The 22,433-nt window shown below is 37.8% G+C and overlaps 1 protein-coding gene across 9 annotated transcripts in view; it reads left to right on the forward strand.

Annotated features, from left to right (window-relative positions):
• The window catches only part of LOC132155112 (receptor-type tyrosine-protein phosphatase F-like), a 279,321-nt gene that overhangs the window by 109,997 nt on the left and 146,891 nt on the right, over positions 1–22,433 (forward strand). The window contains exon 1 of one of the 9 annotated variants that reach the window (XM_059563912.1): positions 14,320–14,717. The exons of the other annotated variants lie outside the window; for them this stretch is intronic. The gene's annotated coding sequence lies outside the window, so the exon portion shown is untranslated. Of the gene's footprint in view, positions 1–14,319; positions 14,718–22,433 lie in introns of those variants that run through there. 9 annotated transcript variants of the gene reach the window in all.

The following is a 22,433-nucleotide window of genomic DNA, read 5'->3' on the forward strand; positions in this document are numbered from 1 at the left end:
CTTTTACGAGTGTGTGTCGCAGGGCGAACACACACACACATAAAGAACAGCTGGATATAACAGAATTGAAAGGATATAGGCGCCGGATAGCGCAGCAGGAACGGTAGTGGAAGGCGGCGATGCTAGCAGCTTCAGAATGGCTTGTCCTGCTGATATGCTTTCTCAGACGGCGCTTGCTTCCTCCGTGATCCAGCGATGCGTGTGCTTCGCTGAAGAGATGAAAATCAGGTGAGTCAGCCTTTACGAGCTCCTTTTATAGGTTGGGCCACACCCGTTTCGGCGGGAAGTGGGGCGACGGCCGGTAGAGCGAGAACGGGGGTCTCGAGCTGCGTTGCTGAAGCTGGTGTGATAACGGCTTTTGTGTGCAGGCAAGCGGGCAACTGTGCAGGCTTGCGCGTTGCAGAAAACGCTGAGACAGTCACAATTCCTGGAACTGAAACAGCGGCGCGCTTGGGTGAGAGCTCGGCCACAGCGGAACTCGTACACCTGCGCTTCGATGAAGAAGCCATCGCGAGTAGTGCAGCCGCAGCGTCACACAGCAGGCTTTAGATGGCAACACCGCTTTTGCCGCCGTCCAGCAGAGGGCGGACAAAGGTGCGTCGCTATCGCCTGTTCCACCGGCGGAAGTGACTGGTAGTTCCTGTTTTTTAGCATCATCAGTGTGGAGAATGCTAGTGAGACAGACGAACGAGTTCGCGCTGAATATGGAGCGTTCCAAGCCTTCGCCACCTCTTCGTGAAGCTCAGGAAGAAATGAGGCGGGCTTTGAGAAGTACGCTCATCCGAAAGGGAAATACCATCCAGCCGGGAACGAGAGGGGGGGCGCTGGTGCAAACCACTCGCGGCCGAGACTCATCGCGGCCAACGCGAGCATTCGCCCCGGCTCCTTCTCGATGTCAGCTCGTCTGCTGGGCTTCTGAGCAGAAGGCGTGAGATCCTCGGAGCTCGCCCAGCCCTCACTGCCCGAAGCTAGCAGAGAGCGCGTGTCCTCTTCCCCCGACGCGGCCCTGAGATCGACTTCCTCGGACGACGCGCCGGGATTCAGTGGGCACTGCCCACCGGGAAGCGATGCAGGGGGGGCCGGTGAAGCAGGGCGAACCGGCGAGCTCGGTTGAGCTGAAGACGGTTCCGGAATCCGCTGGAAGCGATGCTTTTACGGCGCCTCAGCGCAGCGGTATAAAATAAAATTATATAAAATAAAATAAAAGACACAGAATAAAATAAAATTCAAACTAAAAATTTATCCCACTCATGTGTATATTAAATAATAATGTACTGGCCTGCTGAAAGATTTTAAAATGAACTGGTCTCTCATAAAAACAAAGTGCATTTAGGTGAAGTGCATTTGAAATTTTTCTCTGTAGGACTAGAAAGTGCATTACTTCTCCAGTAGGCAAGACTGTTATCACTTCTGGGGATGGGGACTTCAGACAGATAACCATCTAGCTGTTGAGCAGTTGAGCTTGTCATCTGCCTGACATTTGAGAAATATTTGAGAGACTGTATTTAAATAGGGCCAGGGCATAAATAAACATTTTTTATCAAATTAAAGCAGAAATCTAGCAGAAATATGGCTACAATCTGATATTATGTATGTATATGTATGTATTGGCGCTTCTCCGTCTCCACACAGGTTCTCCGCATCCAGCGTGGCCTGGAGCATTTCTCGTGCGCGCTGCCTTATTTCCGCATCCAAGTAATGGTCTTTATAACGTGGATCAAGCACATTCGCGATGACGTGCAGAGGATCCGAAAAGATCTCAGTGAGACGTGTGCTAACAGACTCTATAAGACTGTACTTTTCTTTGTTTTCACTTCGTGGTCCGTCTTAAGCTCTTTGTTAGGAGACGCTTTAGTGCTGCGAATAAAGGAATAAGAAGAGAGAGAATTCTCACTGGTGTGACGTGAATGTCCCGGGGAGCTCGTGGTCTGCGCTATGCAGGTGCACGTGCAGATTTCGGTTTCTGTTTGCGTCATCACAACATTTCGGCCGTGTTGTTTCGGTGATAAAAGTCTATCGGCCGAAAATTTTCGGTGGCCGAAAATTCGGTGCATCCCTAATACAGAATATTCGTAACTTTTTTTTCTTAAGTTAAATAATAAAAAGAACATGGCAGTTGAGATAACTTTTTTTTTTTCTTAAGAATGTTTTGTGAATCTTGCCCCAGGTTGTTTGTTCACATAATTTTCCACAGATTCGTTTTTAAAAGACTAAAAGACGATTCAAACTAAAAGACGATGCACCTATATTGGATCTGACCGTAATGTTGCAACACGTGTGAGTAACAATATTTTTATCGTGTCACTATTGCTTTGCAGAATGTGCCATGTCCATCTAAACAGAGTTCCAATAAGTATATACAGGTCCTTCTCAAAAAATAGCATATTGTGATAAAGTTAATTATTTTCCATAATGTAATGATAAAAATTAAACTTTCATATATTTTAGATTCATTGCACACCAACTGAAATATTTCAGGTCTTTTATTGTTTTAATGCTGATGATTTTGGCATACAGCTCATGAAAACCCAAAATTCCTATCTCAAAAAATTAGCATATCATGAAAAGGTTCTCTAAACAAGCTATTAACCTAATCATCTGAATCAACTAATTAACTCTAAACACCTGCAAAAGATTCCTGAGGCTTTTAAAAACTCTCAGCCTGGTTCATTACTCAAAACCGCAATCATGGGTAAGACTGCCGACCTGCGAGAGGGTAAGACACAGAAAGAAATTTCTGAACGAATAGGCTGTTCCCAGAGTGCTGTATCAAGGCACCTCAGTGGGAAGTCTGTGGGAAGGAAAAAGTGTGGCAAAAAATGCTGCACAACGAGAAGAGGTGACCGGACCCTGAGGAAGATTATGGAGAAGGACCGATTCCAGACCTTGGGGGACCTGCGGAAGCAGTGGACTGAATCTGGAGTAGAAACATCCAGAGCCACCGTGCACAGGCGTGTGCAGGAAATGGGCTACAGGTGCCGCATTCCCCAGGTCAAGCCACTTTTGAACCAGAAACAGTGGCAGAAGCGCCTGACCTGGGCTACAGAGAAGCAGCACTGGACTTTTGGACAAATTTTGCATGTCATTCGGAAATCAAGGTGCCAGAGTCTGGAGGAAGACTGGGGAGAAGGAAATGCCAAAATGCCTGAAGTCCAGTGTCAAGTACCCACAGTCAGTAATGGTCTGGGGTGCCATGTCAGCTGCTGGTGTTGGTCCACCGTGTTTTATCAAGGGCAGGGTCAATGCAGCTAGCTATCAGGAGATTTTGGAGCACTTCATGCTTCCATCTGCTGAAATAAATTTCATTTTTCAGCACGACCTGGAGCCTGCTCACAGTGCCAAAACCACTGGTAAATGGTTTACTGACCATGGTATTACTGTGCTCAATTGGCCTGCCAACTCTCCTGACCTGAACCCCATAGAGAATCTGTGGGATATTGTGAAGAGAAAGTTGAGAGACGCAAGACCCAACACTCTGGATGAGCTTAAGGCCGCTATCGAAGCATCCTGGGCCTCCATAACACCTCAGCAGTGCCACAGGCTGATTGCCTCCACGCCTGTCATTTCTACAAAAGGATTCCCGACCAAGTATTGAGTGCATAACTGAACATAATTATTTGAAGGTTGACTTTTTTTGTATTAAAAACACTTTTCTTTTATTGGTCGGATGAAATATGTTAATTTTTTGAGATAGGAATTTTGTGTTTTCATGTATATATATATATATATATATATATATATATATGTATGTATATATATATGTATATATATATATATATATATATATGTATATATATATATATACATATATATATGTATATATATATATATATATATATGTATATATATATATATATATATGTATATATATATATATATATATATGTATATATATATATATATATATGTATATATATATATATATATATATATATATATATATATATATATATATATATATATATATATGTATATATATATGTATATATATATGTATATATATATATGTATATATATATGTATATATATATATGTATATATATATATATATATATGTATATATATATATGTATATATATATATATATATATATGTATATATATATGTATATGTATATATATATATATATATATATATATGTATATATATATATGTATATATATATATATATATATGTATATATATATATGTATAATGTATATATATATATATATATATATATATATATATATATATATATGTATATATATATATATGTATATGTATATATATATATATGTATATATATATATATAAGCAATTAATAATCTCTTTAAGGCCAGACAGCAGGGCGCAAAAGTGAAAATTGGTGCAACACTGAGGAATCCAGGTAAAATAATTTCAGTCCATAATACAGCCTAAAGAGCAAGAATACTCTGTGAAATGCTAAATGGTTAGAAATGCTAAACAATTATTATTACTATTTTTAGTTAACGTGTACATTAAAACACGTTTGGGAAGTCGTGGCCTAATGGTTAGAGAGTCGGACTCCCAATCGAAAGGTTGTGAGTTCGAGTCCCGGGCTGGCAGGAATTGTGGGTGGGGGGAGTGCATGTACAGTTCTCTCTCCACCCTCAATACCACGACTTAGGTGCCCTTGAGCAAGGCACCGAACCCCCAACTGCTCCCCGGGCGCCGCAGCATAAATGGCTGCCCACTGCTCCGGGTGTGTGCTCACAGTGTGTGTGTGTGTGTGTGTTCACTGCTCTGTGTGTGTGCATTTTGGATGGGTTAAATGCAGAGCACAAATTCTGAGTATGGGTCACCATACTTGGCTGAATGTCACTTCACTTATTAAAATGTTTTGATGACTGATTTCATTTATTGATATATTATAATATTGTCCCTAATATTGAATATTTGTAGACCTCTATATCATTATTTGGGTCAAAAATAGTTTTATTCCGCAAGGATGCATTAAATTGGTCGAAAGTGACAGTTAAGATGTTTGTAATGTTAGAAAAGATTCCTATCCATCAAATAATCCCAAAAAAAAATGATCACAGTTTCCACAAAAATATTAAACTGCACAACTACTTTCTAAAAGAAGAAATATTTATTGATCATTAAATCAGCATACTAGAATGATTTCTGAAGAATCATGTGACACTGAAGAAGAAGGAGTAAAGATATATATTTTTAAAGAGTGGTGTATAAATACTACTTATTGGCTGTTAGTATTGTGTAAATTTTCTGTATATGTCTGCTAATTATTTATTATGCTAAACAATGATCTTATTGGAATTTTTTGGTCTGCATTTATTTTGGTAGAATGGCTGAGTGCCTGTTGCTGTATAGGGTTTGCAGTGTTGTATTGTGGAGGAGAATCAGAACAGAGAGGGAATGGAGTGACTCTCAATAAGAACAAAGTGTCCCCTCTTTAGGCCTGCCTATTCATGAGAGCTGTCCTGATACATCTGAGACCTGCTGACCTGCTGAACTGGGGAAATATGAAAAATCTGGTCTTTAAATAATGACTGAATTTAAATTTTGGGGGTGACTTACCATTTCAATCTTAATTGTGGCTGAAAAACAGGACATGGGAGATAGTTTTCCACAATGCCTAATGAGTCACACAGTCCAGATAAAAACAAAAACAAAGGATATTCTCAGACCACTTGAGAGTAATATGTCCACAATATAAACTGCTGATTACATGCATTTCAGAAATATACCTAATTATTTCAAAACAACATCTAATGCATCCAGCACACAAATGCTTGATGCTACATAAATGTGTCCAATTACAGGCTTTGTTGAAGCATTAAAGCTGCAAATTAAGACTAATGGTGTGTCCTGAGAGTTGTGTTTTTCTGAGAGAATTCTCCATCCTTTGTCATCACTCCTGCCACTGCACTGTACTCTAAAGTGAGATGTGTGTAAAGTGTAAAATTGCAGCTTTTTAGCACATCTCAGAACACGTGTGTAAGTTGGGGGAAAATAGTAAAGAGATAATTTAATTATTTACTAATAAACTTTGTTTTGTATTCATTTAAAGCTTTCTATTATTCATCATGTCTGTAAGGAAAATATTTGCTGAGTTTCAGTTCATTTTTGTGAAGCACTCCCATGTAGGCAAGCACATCCTATTTGTTTTCTTTATTTTACAATAGCACAATGTTTTCTTGATATTGTGAGTGTGCACAAATAAAAATAGACCCTTTATAGTTCTAAATGATGTATTATTCTTACCTTTATGAGAAAAACAGTGGTTAACCAGAATTATTAACCAGATACGACATTAAAGATATTTGTTCATAAATAACATTAACAGACTTTTCATTCACCAGATTATCAAATATTGACTCTAGCAATAACTATATTCTGATTTATACCACTGCAGTGATGTGAAATTAGTGTTGTTCATATTGCCCATCCCTAAATCACTATATCAAGTCCAACATATGTTTCTGAATTCTGTAGTAATTCTATATTAAATTTTAAATGCTCAATTATGTATATGTATGCTGTAATGACACATTAAAGTTACAGTTACAGCCTCGGGTTTCTGCTCTTTGCTTTGCCTCTGCCTCCAGTTGCTCGCCTGTGGAGGAGAATTTCTTCCCTTTGAAGCCCCCCCGTAAACCTCGCTCCCCCCCCCCCCCTTGCTCTTCGTAGCGAGTCGGGCCTTTGAAGAGTCAGAGGACGAGATGGCTGCAACGTTTTCAAAGTGCCTGATGTCGGTTCATTTCCCCATTTTAATTGAGCTATCTAAATGCATCCCTGGTTTGTCAATACCCGCCGGGGTCTCAGATAAAAATGATTTGTTCGCCGCATTCAGTGACACGCTCTGCCTCTCCCCTCAGAGAATGCGGCCCACAAATGTGCGAATTAATGTAATAAGGAATGTGTGTTGTTTATAATTTTAATAGCTACAGAGAACAGCGGTCTAGGTCTAATCTCTTATGATGTTCTAACTGCAGATGTATTGCTTGTAGGCCTAGTACTGCTCTTGGATGCACTAATGTGATTGGTGAGCTATAGCATTTGAAAATATGATCATGAATGAGATGTATTTCTGGTAGATTTGGAAGTTTACCACATGATAATATTTATATCATAAACAGGATAGTTACCAATACATAATGAACACAGAGAGACTTTTTATTTCTTTATTAATTTGCTGCATGTGAGGAGAGACAAATCATATAGAACAATGCAATTATTCTCAATAGGATGAGGTTCTCCATGCTCTTGGCTGCATTTAATTATGTTATCATAATCAACAAGATCTTGATTTTAGATTTAACTGTGCATGCTTATTTACTTATATTTTTTTTACATATTACTTTTGCCATCATACAGTGCCCACAAAGCTAATCTTTAAAAAAACATGAATGATTTTATGAAATAATATTAAATGTAAAATATTTTCATACGTTTCATATTTACTATACATGATAATTTGAGTGTAGCCTAAATTACGGTGTAATATTTATTTATTTCTGAAACGTATTTGCAAACAAAAGAAAAAAAAAAGAAGAGTATAGAATTTAATAACGGCCATTTATCAGTTATTAGTACAATATGAAAATAATTATAGGCTTATTATTGGTATTGGTCAGAATTAGGGATGGGCGTTTTCTGCAAATATCACATTTGAATATTTGAGCTCACAAAAAAACGAATATTCGATTATTTAAAATACGTTTAATAAGACAGACGTTATTTTTCAGCAACATTTATTGTTTCCGTCATTTTTGAACAAGCTTATACACAATAGGCTTGAACCTTACGCTACATCGTGTTTTGTAGCTGAAAACCTTTAACAATGTGTGCAAACAAACAAAAAAGTACAGATTAAAATAAAATTAAAAAAACGAACAAAGAAAAAACGTAAATAAAGCAGCCTGCAGCAATTAAGCTATTGTACAGAACGTAGCCTACATTTAACTTGGAAACAAGAAAAGAAATCTTTTTTGCTTTTTTTCCTATTGTTTTATATGTTCTTGTTAACCCTATCAAGTCGATTAACGCGGATACGCGTTTTGAGTCATTTTCGAACACAGGCATGTCAACATGATCGGGGGAAAGTCGGCTCCTTAGTCTGTTAACAATAAGGCCTTCTGGGGAGAAAACGCGCTCTGACGGCACAGACGTTGCCGGGACTCACAAATAACGACGAGTGGGCATTGCCGCATCCTCTTCATCATTGGTGGTGGCGGCTGCATCCGTGCCAAATGCTCTCTGATAATGTTTTTTTCTTACTTCTCTCATGTTTTCGTCGAGGAACCTGAGATGTTTGAGGCTCTAGGGCGGACGTGAGAAGAAAACTTTTCGCTGCATTCTCCAAGTTAACGGTTTTTATTCGTTGCTTTAGAGATGCCGCAACAATGTTCTTGAATTCGTTCTTTTTCTGTGATTCTCCACTGCAAATTTAAAGCACTGTAAAAGACCGCAGTTCTTAGTCATTCATTAATTAATTTTTGCTTACCGATATCTTCAGATATGTGGTAGAGAATCACAGAAAGGGACCGAATTAGGTTTTATTGTGGATTTTTTATTTTTTACGGCAAGCAAAAATATAGCGAAATTCGAATATCATTTTTATTTATCAAATAATTACAGCAGAACGAATATTCGAATGTTCGACTATCCGTGCACACCCCTAGTCAGAATTTTTATATATCCCTTAATATAAAATAAAATAAAATAAATATTATACAGCAACATATATCTTAAAATGTATTATGGTACAGCAGATGTTTTTGACTAGTGTCTTAATTTTTACCCAACTTTATTCTTTTTTTCTAAACGTTTTATAATAAAATAATAATAATAACAATAGTAATAATAATTATTGTTGTTGTTTGTTTGTTATAATGTATTTATCATATACATTTTAATTGTTTACATTTTTCTTTTTGTTATTCTTACGTGTGAATCCTTTTTTCTGTGTTGCTTTTAATGTCAAACTTCAGGAACTGCACTCATTCTTGTGGTGCCATTAACCAATCAGAAGGATGATATCATTAACCAAACTGACTCATGATATAATTTGCCTGGAGCTCTGGAGAGATATGTCACATGACATTTATGGCTCAGGTAATTGGCTCGAAAAAATATATTGGTGCCATGAGCAAAGATGGCGTATCTCAGAATACTCTCATGAGTATTGGTGGCCTGCATATCTCTTTTTTTTTTCACTAGTCTCACAGCCATGCCACATCACAAATGCACAGAATTGGAAGTACTGAAATTGGCCTTGCTGAACTCGGTGTGCCTTTTGTGTGATGCTCGACAAACACACAAGGTCAGTTTACCAAGCACAGAGTCTTATCTCCTGTGTGCTGTTTTTTTCTCAGCTGTTGTCGCTGAGTGCGTCAGCCCCTTTCACTCCGCTTGAAGCTCCATTATCTTTAACCGCCCAGTGTGTGAGTGCCGTTCCATGCCTAAGACCCCCGTATCTACATTCAGATGTAATAGGACTGTGTTCAGTATTGATAGAGCGCTTTGCATACAGAGTGGACGAGGTGTGTTGTTACTTTGGGTTTAGTCTCCTCACCAGACTGAACCTCTGTGGATTTTCGGGATGTGTGTATGTAGCTGTTTCACAGCTGTGCTCGCTTACACAGGTGCTTCCCAGCTGTTCTTTACAGTGACACACCTGAGGCACTAAGAAAAAGGGATACATTTAGAAAAGAAGGTCATTCTGACCTGCAACCTGTCAAAGATTGGTCCACATTAAACATCAAGCTATACTTAGTTTCCTAATGTTTACTGCAGAAGCTTTACCATTGTGACCAGATTCATAAAAAAATACATTGAAGGGGTCCTATTATGCTCTTTTTCAAAGTCTTGATTTTGATGATTGTAACCACTCTAAAGCTCGTCTGTCTTGGGAACACTAGCACGTCTTCGACATAGTCATAACAATCATTGCCTTCTCTAGTACAGCTCAACCAGGTCTCGTCCCATTCGTCGATCTTTGTGATATTACAAATCCTGTAAAATATGCATTGTAGTCCAAACGAGTCGTTTCTGCTAAATAAAATATCTCCTTTTGACTTGGACTTTGAGCTTTGTGACTTCGTAGATCTTTTTTATGCCCAAACAGTAACATTACAGACTAACTAAAGTTAAAAAAGTGAAAAAGCTACCCTTTAATAAATGGTTGTTTAAAGGAGCATTGCGTAGGTTCTGAAATTTCTAACCGTTACTGACACCAGTGGCCGTTAGAGGAACTGCAGCCAGTCTCATGCTCGTTCTCAGTGCGCACGTTCTTTTTTTTTTTTTTTTTTTTTCTTACGAGGAGTGTCTGTGGGTGTCTGAATTGTGCTGGAGGCTGGTCGCTTCTTTCCATCCGCAGTCCATTTGAAAACACTATTGCCGCTGCTTACTACAATGGCTGGCGTGCCGTACGGTTGTAAGCCCAAGTAGACGAGAACGCGCATGACGTCACATTTTGTGAATTTTCGCGCCAATTCGGGCCCGACTCCTCCACACACAATTGAGCCTACAGGCTGATAGAGGCAACCGTGGTGGACAGTCGAGGTGTCATTCTTTTTTTTACATCATGGTTGGCTCATACATGTAAAAAATGAAAACTCTATCTTAAAGATTTTTTTAAAGTAAAAACCTCCACATAGCTCCTTTAAATCTGTCTATCAGTCTGTCTGTGTGTCTGTCTATATATCTACTTATCTAATATTTGATATTTTGGTAGAAATACTGTAAACAGAATGATTTCTAAAATTTAGATTGCACATTATTCTGCTTTGTAACTTCCCCCCAATCCAAAAATAAATAAATAAATAAATAAATCCCACTTGCAAGAACCAATTGACAGGCTTGAATTTTCATCTGAGTTTTGGCAGGGTGGGAGTGTGGTGATAAGGAAGTGAAATGACTAAAGAAAGCTTTGCTCTTGCTTTTCTTTCAGTACAGCAGGGTCATACCTGTTGGAAATTTAAAAATATAATGGTAAATTGAATTTGCTTTTCCATTTTAAATTTGGTAGACATGAAAAATAACAGGACATGCAATTGCCTTTGCCTTCATCATTCACACAAATTATGCATGCACAAATAGGACATCCGTATGCAAATTTTGTTTAGGCATCATTACATTATACTTTACATTAACAACATATCTATATACAATCAGTTTGCAACAGATGATGCTCGTGTTGTAAGTTGGGGCATAATGATCCAGTAAAAAATGTGGCTATAATGAGCATATTTAAAATAACTTCTTATCACCCTCTTTACGGTTTCAAAAGCTAGTGAACTGCCTCACTACGTACTTCGTACTGCCTCACACTTCCATCCAGTACAGTATATGACTCTTAAATATTGCTTTACATGGCAGTTTTGAATGACTATTTATTTTAGTAAAGTTTGAGGTTAGCATGTTGTTAAGCTCACGTTGTGATGCTATGAGTAAAAATACATAGCACATACATATATTTTATTGTTACTTTTCAGAACTTTTCAGTTTATTGAACATACTGACATTTCTCTCAAATAATGCTTTGTATGCCAGGCCCGCCTCTGTATTAATTACTGTAGAGTTTGATGTTAGCATTTCGCAAGCTAACGGTGCAATGCTTTAAAATGAATAAAATACACAGCATGTACTGAAATGAGGTAAAATAACTAATTTCGAATTAAACTGACCTATTTTAATCGATAGGCCTACTAAATCATACCTGATTTTTTCATTTTATTTATTTTTTTGTTAATTTCTTCTTTTTTTTTTTTACTTCGCTGAACATGTAACAGTGCATTCTGGTTTTGCTGTTTCCACAAAGTATGTAATTCATTAAAAAATTAGGTTTTGGAACAGAGCAAATGTTTCCCGGGTGATATAAGGTTTGGAGTAAAGGTTAGATAATTATCATTTAGTGAAGTTCATGAATCTCCATGAATAAGTGGTTTGTTTTGTTGTTTGGTACTTCATTTGGTCAGAACTATCACCATTACATACAAAGCTTTGGGAACCTTTCCAATGATCCCTTGCCCAGTTCTGTTGTGTCTCATGTGAGCGCTCTTCGAAAGCACAATTGTGTTTCTGTGTTGGTAGAGTAACCTATCTGAATGCTTGAATTGTGGGTAAGGTGTCAGTAAATTTATTTAACTTACAGGGAGTGTGCTCTTGGGTATTATGTAATTGGCAGCTGTGCTGGGCTCTCCGTCTGCACTAACGACTTTATCGTTAAAGCTAAAGCTGTTTCAAATGGTCGTCCGCTGAAATTAACGGCTCACGGGGCCAGGCTGTAGCCCACAGGCTATTTCAGCCATTCTTTTATCTTGCCATGTGATGGTTGAAAAGCCCTCGGAGAAAGTGGGACAGGAAGGGCAACAGGTGTGGCAAGGCATTCTTAACCTTTTTCTTTGGTCACCCCACGGTTCGCCCTCCACAGCACATGGAGGATGAATAGAAACCGCTTTCCCTCTGACACTGTGGTTTGCAGTAGTGAAGACACCACACAGATACAGTGTGTCTGGGTTTTCTCTTGGGGTGGTGCAGTGGAGGGACCATTGTGGATATGTGTAATTATGCCCTAGAAAACAGTCTCTAATGTTCAGACGTCTCTCCTCCAGAGGAGCCTGAAACTCTCAGAGCAGTATCTTGTCCTGGTTTCTCATCCGGAGACATTGTTCATGTGACAAGAGGCAGAAGTGGGAAATGTGTTGTGAAAAAAGGTTTAATGTTTTCTTAAGGATGTTTCAAGTTAGTTTGGACATCGGACATTTAAACAAATATGTATTTCAATATTTTAAAAATATTTTGAAACGTCTGTTTGAATGTCTGTGTTTTTTTTTTTTTTAAACAATGAAAGTCATTGGGGTCCAATAGCAGTCAAAACATTCTTCAAAATATCTTCTTTTGTTTTCCCCAAAAGAAAGTATTCATGCAGGTTTGGACTGACATGAGGGTGAGTAAATGAGGACAGAAATCACATTTTTTGGTGAACTTTTCCTTTAAACTACTTAGAGGTAACATAGGTTACAGTAGATAAAGTCATTTTAAATCAATGGAAATTATGTTATTGATTATATCAAGACGATATTTAGTCTGGACGCACAAATGGAATGTATTGCATTTATAAAATTATCCATGAGATGAATATCTCAGATAAAAATAGACTGTGACAGAGTTAGGACATTATAACCTTGTCCCTACAATGATGAATAAGGATTATTTGTAGCCTAACATCTGTGTCATTTGTAAACATTATGTGGTAAATTCAGTAAAATGCATAGGATGTTTCTCATGTGTTTCATCATTTATCCATTTATATGACATAAGTGCTGTATTGCCTGAGCAGAGGTAGAAATGTTCCAGTGAGATTCACTATAATCGAATAAGCATTACTGTGTGAGATTGGGACATTAAAGGAAATTCTGGGTGGGAATCGCTGCTTAGCCTATCTAGCAATGTTTTCTGTCCTGGAAACGAACAGATTTGTTACTATAACCTTACACTTTATTTTAAGTCTTTTGTTTGTTTGTTTGTTTGCCTGTTTTTCTTTTTTCTTTTGCTCTTTATCACTCTTTGTTTGATTAATGTTTTCATTCACTTGTTTTTTTGTTCATTCTTTCAAGCTCTGTCTTGCTTGTTTGTCTGTTTGCTAATTTAGTTGTTTATATGTTCTTTTGTTCGTTCTTTAAACATTTTTTGCTCATTCTTTCGCTGTTTCTTTTACCCTTTCATTCACCCATTCTTCATTTGTCTTTTGTTCAGTCTTTCCTTTCTCTCTTTCTCTTGGTTTTTCTTTTGTTCTTTCTTTCTCTGTTTTAACCTTTCTTTGCTAATCTCTTTCTGTCTTTTGATTTTTTTTCACCTTTTTGCTTTTTCGCCTCCTTCATTTGAAAGGGTAAAATCATGGCTCTTTGTTTTGTTTATTAATTTGCTAATTTCACAGTTTTCTTTTCATTCAGAATTTTTAGTTCTTTCTTTTCTTTCTTTCTTTCTTTCTTTCTTTCTTTCTTTCTTTCTTTCTTAAAATTTTCATCAGTTTTGGGTCCATTATTTTTGTTGTCATGTTTCTTTTATATAGTTTGTCTTAAACTGTTGACCTAATTTAAGGTTCAGGGATAGCATTTTTTTTTTTCGATTCTCACCACATGAAATCTCAAATCATGATTACTCGTAACTTCATTAATCATTAACATTTAAGTCCTGCCAAGGTTCTTGATGAGTCAGTGAACACATGAGCAAGCATGTACAACCTTTGCACACAGGTGTGTAAAAACAACCCTTTAGTCCATTTGTCAGGAATAGGAGAGTCCCAGTTCTGACATCACACTGGCTCCACCCAGACTGACGCCCACTCATGGCTTAGTGAGAAGAAGCTTCCTTCAGGAAAGACTACAATCAACTCTCTCCACAATCAACAAGAGTTTACCACACCAATATAGAAACTACTGGAACAAGTTAACTTTTATGAACTGTGGATAAAGATACAACTTATCTGATGTCAGTTCTACACTTACTGGATTGAATATCAAGAAAAAAGAAAGCTTTGTGTCGCCTGTTCCACTTGAAGCCGTTAACAAGGATCTACCCACCTGGATGATACGTGCATAAGGATTTGAATATTGTGGTGATCGCTATTGGGAATAACAGTCAAGGGAAAAAGAAAAAAATAACATTCAGGATTTAAGTAAAGGATTTATTTTTCTCACATTTCCTTTGGATGTTTTTTTATTTTTTATTTCATATTGTTATGGGTAAGTTAAATCAACACTTGTAATCTAAATTGTGTTGTTTTTCCCTTAACAAAAACTAAAATATATTGATTGAAAAGTACATTGATCACTTTTCTTCTCTATAACTGGCAAATTTGAAAATGTAGGCTACTTGCCTGCAAGTGAATAAGTAATCCCTTAACTTTGTCTCGACTTCCACTGTTGCGGAGGATTTCTTCAGCTCCTCCCAGAGCACTTTTTTTCTTTTTCTGTTGTCCTTTTATCTTCACTTGTTAAACCAAAGCAAAACTTTTACTTTGGCTCTATTGGCTACCTCTTTGGCACATTGCCCTTGTCTGGTAAGAGCTCTCCATCGGGTTTTCTTTTTTTAGGGGACTTTGAATAGAGAGCCGTCGAGTGTCCTCTAGCTACCGCTGATATAACGTGAGAGAGCCCACTGTGAGAGCACGTGAAGTCTTAGGCCAAACAACCCGTTTTTCCAGTTGCCTTAGGCTAGGTTTACACGACAACGATGTAGTCAAAGGTTTTTCCCCTGCGTTTTTAAAAAGTTTCACATATACATGTCACACAACGTTTTCAAAACTATTGAATTTTGCACATATCCAAAAATGCTGTATTTCGTATGCCAGGCCAGTAGTTGGAGCTGTCACCTTGTTAGCAAACACGGAAATGATAACGGTGGTGTTTTCAAAAACATTGAAACCCATTTTTTAAAATATGTGTTTTCAGTCCCCAAAACGCCATTGTCGTGTAAACAAACAGGAAAAAACGCATAAAAGGTTTCCCGTTTTTGCTGAAAACATTGTGTAAATGGCCCCTCAGTTGTCTATCTTCCTGCCTGATCTGATCTTATTTCTCTGGTTGTTTTCTGGCCTGGCGAGATTTTTTTTTTGGTCATTTCAGGAGAGACAAAAACATGAATTAAAGGTGTCAGAATAAAATTATAAGCTTTGTTGTGAGTTGTAGCATTGTTGAAATGGTTGTCTCCCTCATAACTCCAGAATGGAGGCAGATGAAATTTGGCTTGTGTTTGCTTGAGATATATTTTATGGAAGCCAGGACCTTTCTTAAAAGACATCCCTATGAAATGAATGTGCATTTGGCTTTTTCACCTTTGTGCGGTAGCTCAATACAATGAGCAAAGTGAAGGTTGCACAATAGGTTCCTTGCTCAAACTTTGGGTGCCTTTTTTGGAAAAAAAGGTGCTTCCAGTCGCTTCTTTCTCTCTTAGTTTTCTGAAGGTGGAAAGTTGGGAAAGGAACAGAGTGTAAAGATAGCACATCTATCTTGCTTTGTTTAGCATGAAAAGCTGAGACCTCCTGGGGCTGTGCCTCAGAGAATCGAGAGTTGCTCTCTCAAAGTTGTGCAAAATTTGAACCATTACTCTTTGTCGTACTTGTTAATCATTCACTGGCACAGACTTGCAACTCTTAAAAGGGGCGGGGGGTGGAGAACAGAGCCTGATAAAAGCTTTTTAAAGGAAAGTTTCTTCAATCAAAACCTCTCTGATCTTTGCATCTATCTGTCCACTGTATATATATATATAAAAAAATATGTATGCATAAAAAAATCTGTATAAAAAAAAATTGAAAAACAGGAGCCCAACAGGAGTTTTCGGTCTTATCGGTAGCCCCCTCGTCTGTCACTCTTGACCTCCCACATACAGGCTGGTGACCTGAAGATTCTTTTACTACAACTCCGTCACAGTTGTGTCGCCAGCTGCTCTTCTCAGTAAACTTTGTGATCACGCCAAAGAGCGAAGACCTCGACAAACATCATGACAAATAATGTTCATGTGGTGACATTTTCTCCAGTTGAAAGTGGCAGTTTAAGGTCTGGTCTAGTAACATTAATATCATTATTTTTTATTATTTTTTATTTAGCAGAATTAAGTAATTATCTGGTCCCACTGGAATGTCAGATTATTTTGAAAATGTTGCAGCGCTACTTTGTCGTAGGTATTTATGAGTAAAGTGTAGTTGAATAAGTGTAATAAGTGTGAAGTCTTAGTAGAATGACAATTCTGTATGATTAAATGTATTTATCTTTGCTATGACTGTAACCTAAAACAAATAATGTAAACCGGTTTTCCAAGATGGGTGACATTGAAATGACAGTGGAATACAGTTTCCTCCTTATTTAGCTGGTTTATATAAACATGTATGCAGTGTAATATCTGGCATACATTTTAAGAAATTACTGGTCATCTATCCGCCTCATGTTATTAATATTCATTTAAGAATTATTATTGTCATTATTATTCTTTTTCCCAAACAGGGCTCAGCTGGCTGAGCCAAATAGTTCAGATCTTACTTGATCTGTCAACACTTTTCACTGGCCCACAAATAAATTACACATCTTTTCACCCTTTTCACCCATTTTCTTTTTTTTGTGTGTGTAAAATAGTGATCCAATAGAGCCAAATGGCTATTCCGTCAACTGGCCCAAAACACTTTCTTACTGGCCTCGGGCCAGCGGGCTGTCCTCATTATTGAGTCTTGTCATACATTATTGGTTAGCATCCTTGGCAGCCACCATGAAGCAATGCAGTTTTGCTCTAGTGATGTGTACAGACAGGGCCGGAATGGTGCATGTGTGTAGGGCTGGGTACCGAACTTCGATGCCTTTATGGTATCAAACGAAAAACTTCGATACTATGAGTATCGAAAAATTATTTATCTTTCGGTGCCAAATTTCGGTTCGGTTCAAGTTTTTTTTGCCAAGTGGCTGTGTCTGTGAGAGCTTGTAGCATACGTGCATGTAAGGACCTAAATTCGCCGTGATTGGCTGTCCACCACCACGTGACAGGGAGGATTTCTGAAGATACTCGCAGTCACACAACACAAATGTAGTTGTTTTTTCTCAAAACGTTTCCATTTTACAATGCCAAAGAGGTCTAAAGTGTGCCTACACTTTATAAAAGTGGATGCCAAGTCAGCAAAGTGCAACATATGCGATAAGAGTATTGCAACCAAAGCCGGTGTTAATGAAGCATTTGTTTGGATGAGTGTTTTGCCCTCCCTCCCTGTTTAGTTTGGTCTACTCCATTGCGTATCTTGAAACACGCCCCCTTTCACGTCGTCTAAAAAACAGAGAGAGAGAGACAGATTTATCCGGTAAAGCGAATTTCTCTGAGCAGCAGGCCATTGTATACGTTCACTTAAAACATAACCGACTGAGAATACTTGCAGAGACAATTATTTTGCTATAATTGTGTGTGTATGTGTTCATTCAGAAGTTACGTTACATTCAGAAGTTAAGTTACATTCAGAATTCATTCTCTGTACGCGCATTGTCTGAAATGCTGCTCGCAGCGCGTGCTTTGAATGAGTGAGCACAAGCTCTGAATGTGCGTGAATTGTTTAAAACGCTTGAATCAGCAATATTTAGAAACAAGTGCAAAAGATCAGCTACGATCCGTTTCACCACTTCAAGCGAGTGAACAATGCGAATCAAGTTAGGAATTTTACATCACTATTCACGATAGCCCATCGGACTGGAAAACATAGCCCCTGGACGCGGGCCTATCGATTTTGCAAGCCCTGCACCTCAGATCTATACAGTTTGTGAAACACTGGTTTCCACACTGGTTTCGTTAAACAAAATAAATTATTATTTTAAAAGATTGACTCAAAAGAATCATCGATTCTCTAATCGGATCATGAACTTGTATTACTGAGCCAAAAATTATCTATTATTGAACATCTCGAATGAATAAAGACTTCAAGTTCATCTGTAAAGCACATAAAGCTATCGTTTGAGTTTATAAACTTCTATTTCATGCATGATTCGTATGGATCTGCTAACTGAATGCAAAGTGTGAGTTCTAGAAGAATGTTTGTGTCTTGATGAGCATGTATCGCTCACAAGGAGTCGCTAAATGAACAGCTGCTGTTCTTTTTTTTCTTTTTTTTTCAACAGAGGATCAGTTGCCCTATTGGTTAAAATCCCCAAACTGTTTTCTTAAATATTAAATTAATAAATGACAACAAAACAGGGGCGTTTGCGTTATGATGTGGTGGGGCTGCTGTGGGCCAGAAAGTCCAGGGCAACTGTTTGGTCCCAGTCCGCCCCTGAATGGCGCACCCCTATCCAAAAAGCACAACCAGTTGTATTAATAATGTTATCCTGAGTGTGAAGTGTTACCAGAATTTGTTTTAATTAAGGTGAAAAATAAAAGTTTTGTGTTTAATGTTTTTCTGTTGATGTTGAAATGGATTTTAAAACATATGGTATTGAAAAAAGTATCGCTAGGAACCGGTATCGAAACTGAGGTATCGAAATTGGCACCGGATCGAAAGTTTTGGAACACTACCCTGCCCTATATGTGTGATCCGAGGGCTGCGTTTGGTTTTGAGAAACATCACAGCTGTAGTAACACTGACCTCATAGTTTGGTGATTAGCCACACTGTTAAATGAAGAGCAATGCAAGGTGGTATTGATCTTTTAAAGAATATTTTGTTTAAATATTGTGTCTTTTGTTTGGAGTAAAGCTCCTCTTTTTGTCATCGGCACTTCATTGAATAGGGTGTGATTATCTCTATTGTTCAAATAATTTCTATTTGAGGGCCTTGCGTTAATAAGCATTCACAAACAAGCATCTTCCGAGTGCGTACCACTCAAATATCCATATTTTATGCCTGTTAATATTCATCCAACTGTAAAAGTCAAATCCACAATTAATTTTATGACACATTTAATACTATGAGAGATGGATCTGAAATAACCGCACAAATCGTCTTTATCAAAGAGTAAATACATTACCCAGTGTACACAGGAACTAATTTCACTCCTAAATCATCTTATGGAATTGTTGATTGAAACAACCTCCATTTGGTGGAATAAATGTTTGTAAAAACGCTCAGTGAGTGGTCCGTCAGTGATATTCACAGATCTTTGCATGACTAGAGACAGTAAATAAGTGGCTTGAGTGGCCCTCTGAACTCTGCTTGTTAAAATTAATATTTTAGTACTTTGCAGTTATGTTTTAATGGCAAAGGCAAACCTAAATAAACAGCAGAAATGGATTGTATGTAAATTTGTAAGTTTTTATGTCCTGTACCCAAAGGGAGGTCTAATGTTGTTTCATGCATTATTCTTCAGTTATTTAAACTGTCAAATAGTTGGATTCTCATGCCAAACATGGCCAAAGTAAAAAAAAATAATAATAATAATAATAATTTGTACGTATGTTGGAGTATTTCTGTGCCAAATACACTCCTTCAGGGTTTCAAGTGTTTTCCCGAGTATGGCCCTTCATGACGTCATGAAGAGCGGAATACCTTGTATGGGCACTTCTCCTGGAAGAGCGCACACACAACAACCAGAGCGAGAGCATGAGCAGTCCATCAACGTGCTTAATTCAGCTTACTGAAGAAATTGGTAGCACTGCATAGGATTGCTCGAGAAGGATGTCTCCAAAAAAGTGTGTTTTTGGTTGTCAAGGAAAGATAACCTTGTTCTTCTTCCCAGAGTACCCAGCGTTAAGGGAACAGTGGTTGCAGTTTGTTTTTTTGGGGCAGCAACGGAGTTGTGCAAGTGTGTTTTTCTTTTGTTCCTCAAGTGTAAGTGCATATAATGTAAACAACACGAATGTGAATCAGAAGTTATCCAGGGATTATTTGATGATGTATTGTATGTATTTCAAAACATATAATACCAATAGCCGCTAAGCAATAGACAAGTCTTGCTGTAGTCGTTGTTGCTGCTGTTGTTCCTGATGTTCAGTTTCACAGTCGGGATCTGATTCTGGATTAGATATGTATCTATGGCTGGATCTGATAGTTAGTCATAGTAAATTTAAGGCTATACTATTTCTGTTTCAGTTTTAATGATGGCGATATCAAAGCTTGCACACTATTGTTAAGCAAAAGCTTTGCATGTTCGTGACTCTGAGACTCGTGTTTTCGGAGAGAAGTATAAAGCTGTATCTTTCTTTTATAAATCTGATAAAACTAAAGACTCTTCGGAGATGTGAAGAATGCAATACTCTATAGTAACTCAAGATTAATATGAGATTGGCAGAAACTGTGTTATGTCCCCTTTAATGGAAATCTAACACTTATACTTTAGTTTTTATTTGATCTCTGTTTTGAAAAATTGCAGTCGTCACAAAATGATGCAATGAGTCTTTTTATAAGGCAAAGCCTTTAGGAGGTTTGCTGAACAAAATTTTCCGAAGCTTTTTCAAACTCAGTGCCATTATTTCAGGTGTAGACAATACTGGCCAAAGCACACACACCTCGGGAGCCACAACTAATAATAGTGAGAGGATAATACCTGTCAGAGCTGTTTGTTTATTTGCTTCATATTACATTCAGGGTATATGACTCTCTGCTTGTGAACGAGAAAGCATTTCATTTCTTTGCTAGACAATTGAATTCACCCCCAACCTCGCCGTGCAACAGCAATGCCATTAGGTATCAACAGCATTAGTTTTCACGATGAGTGGCTCTTTTCCCTGCTTTAGTCATCCTCCTTCCCTCCCCAAAATGCTTTGCACAGCAAGTTCCACAGAATGCCATAAATTGTTTTAGATATGTGAATGAGAATGAATTCATTTTGTTAGCTTGATGTTAGCTTTATTTTTCGTTTTCAGTAACTCTTGGAATGAATTGTATCTTGAGGCAATGACATCTGACATCAAAAACTTCACAACATTTACCTTAAACAAGTCTAGGAACTCAACATTTAGGAGAGAAGTGCGTTTTGTGCAAAGGTGCTGTACGCAACAGATGGTGTGCGTTGGATGAATGTACTGGAGAGGATTAATAACTGGATTCTCCCATAGTGCAATTCATGATGAACAGTATTGTTGTGTTTTCAGCTCAGTGTCCTCCATGAATCGTATCTTAGCTAAAACATCCCTCACTCAAAAACTAGCGGACAGACTCAGTTTGCTAATGGGATTGCTAATCCTTAGTTTGTTTCCATGTAAATCTTCCCGGTGATGGAGAGGCCCCTGCCCTACTAAATAAAAGTGATTTATCTGGTTTTCCTGGTAAGCTGTTGGTGAGTAGATGATGATTGGGAGGAATGCAAATATCATTTAAAAGAGAGAGCAAACATCTAAATCTCAAGAGTTGGGCAGCTAGACTTGGTGTTGAAAATGGTATCAAGTGCTTTGGAGATCGTCTTAAACTTTGACATTATTTTCCAACATGCTTATCATTGATTAGGCTTATTCAAGTAATTTTGTACTAAATAAACTGCATTTATTTATTTATTTTTTGAATAAGTAATTCGATTTTGAATAGAAATAGGCATTTATTTGCTTTAGTTCACATTTTCCATATTTAGCTCACAATTCTTGTTCATTCATTTTGTATAATGTGGAGTGTCATATCTTTTTTACATGCATTATGTGTACATAGTGCAGTGATGTGTACTGCATGTTGTTCGTAAACGTGGGTGTTTCTCATGAACTGTGTTTGCTTTAGCATGAGTCTGTGCATGTTGTTCTGTTGGCGGAGCTGCAGAACCTGTTTGAGATGGGAGCCAACATTGCATGTCTGTTGAAGAGGTAATTGATAGTCTGAAAACAGTTTTTTTTTTGCTGCAGGTACATCCACCCTGCAGCCACAGCAGGGGGTAAGGTGGTGACTGTATGTAGCACTGAGTGCAGAAGGGTGAAAATCGAAAAGCACCGAGTGGGAAAAGGAGCTCTAGACAGTGTGGAAGAGGCGAGAGATAGATAGCGAAGCAGTAGATAGATGACCTAAACAAGATGGATTTTA

Source organism: Carassius carassius, chromosome 12, assembly GCF_963082965.1.
Source record: "Carassius carassius chromosome 12, fCarCar2.1, whole genome shotgun sequence".
In the NCBI taxonomy this organism is placed as follows: domain Eukaryota; kingdom Metazoa; phylum Chordata; class Actinopteri; order Cypriniformes; family Cyprinidae; genus Carassius; species Carassius carassius.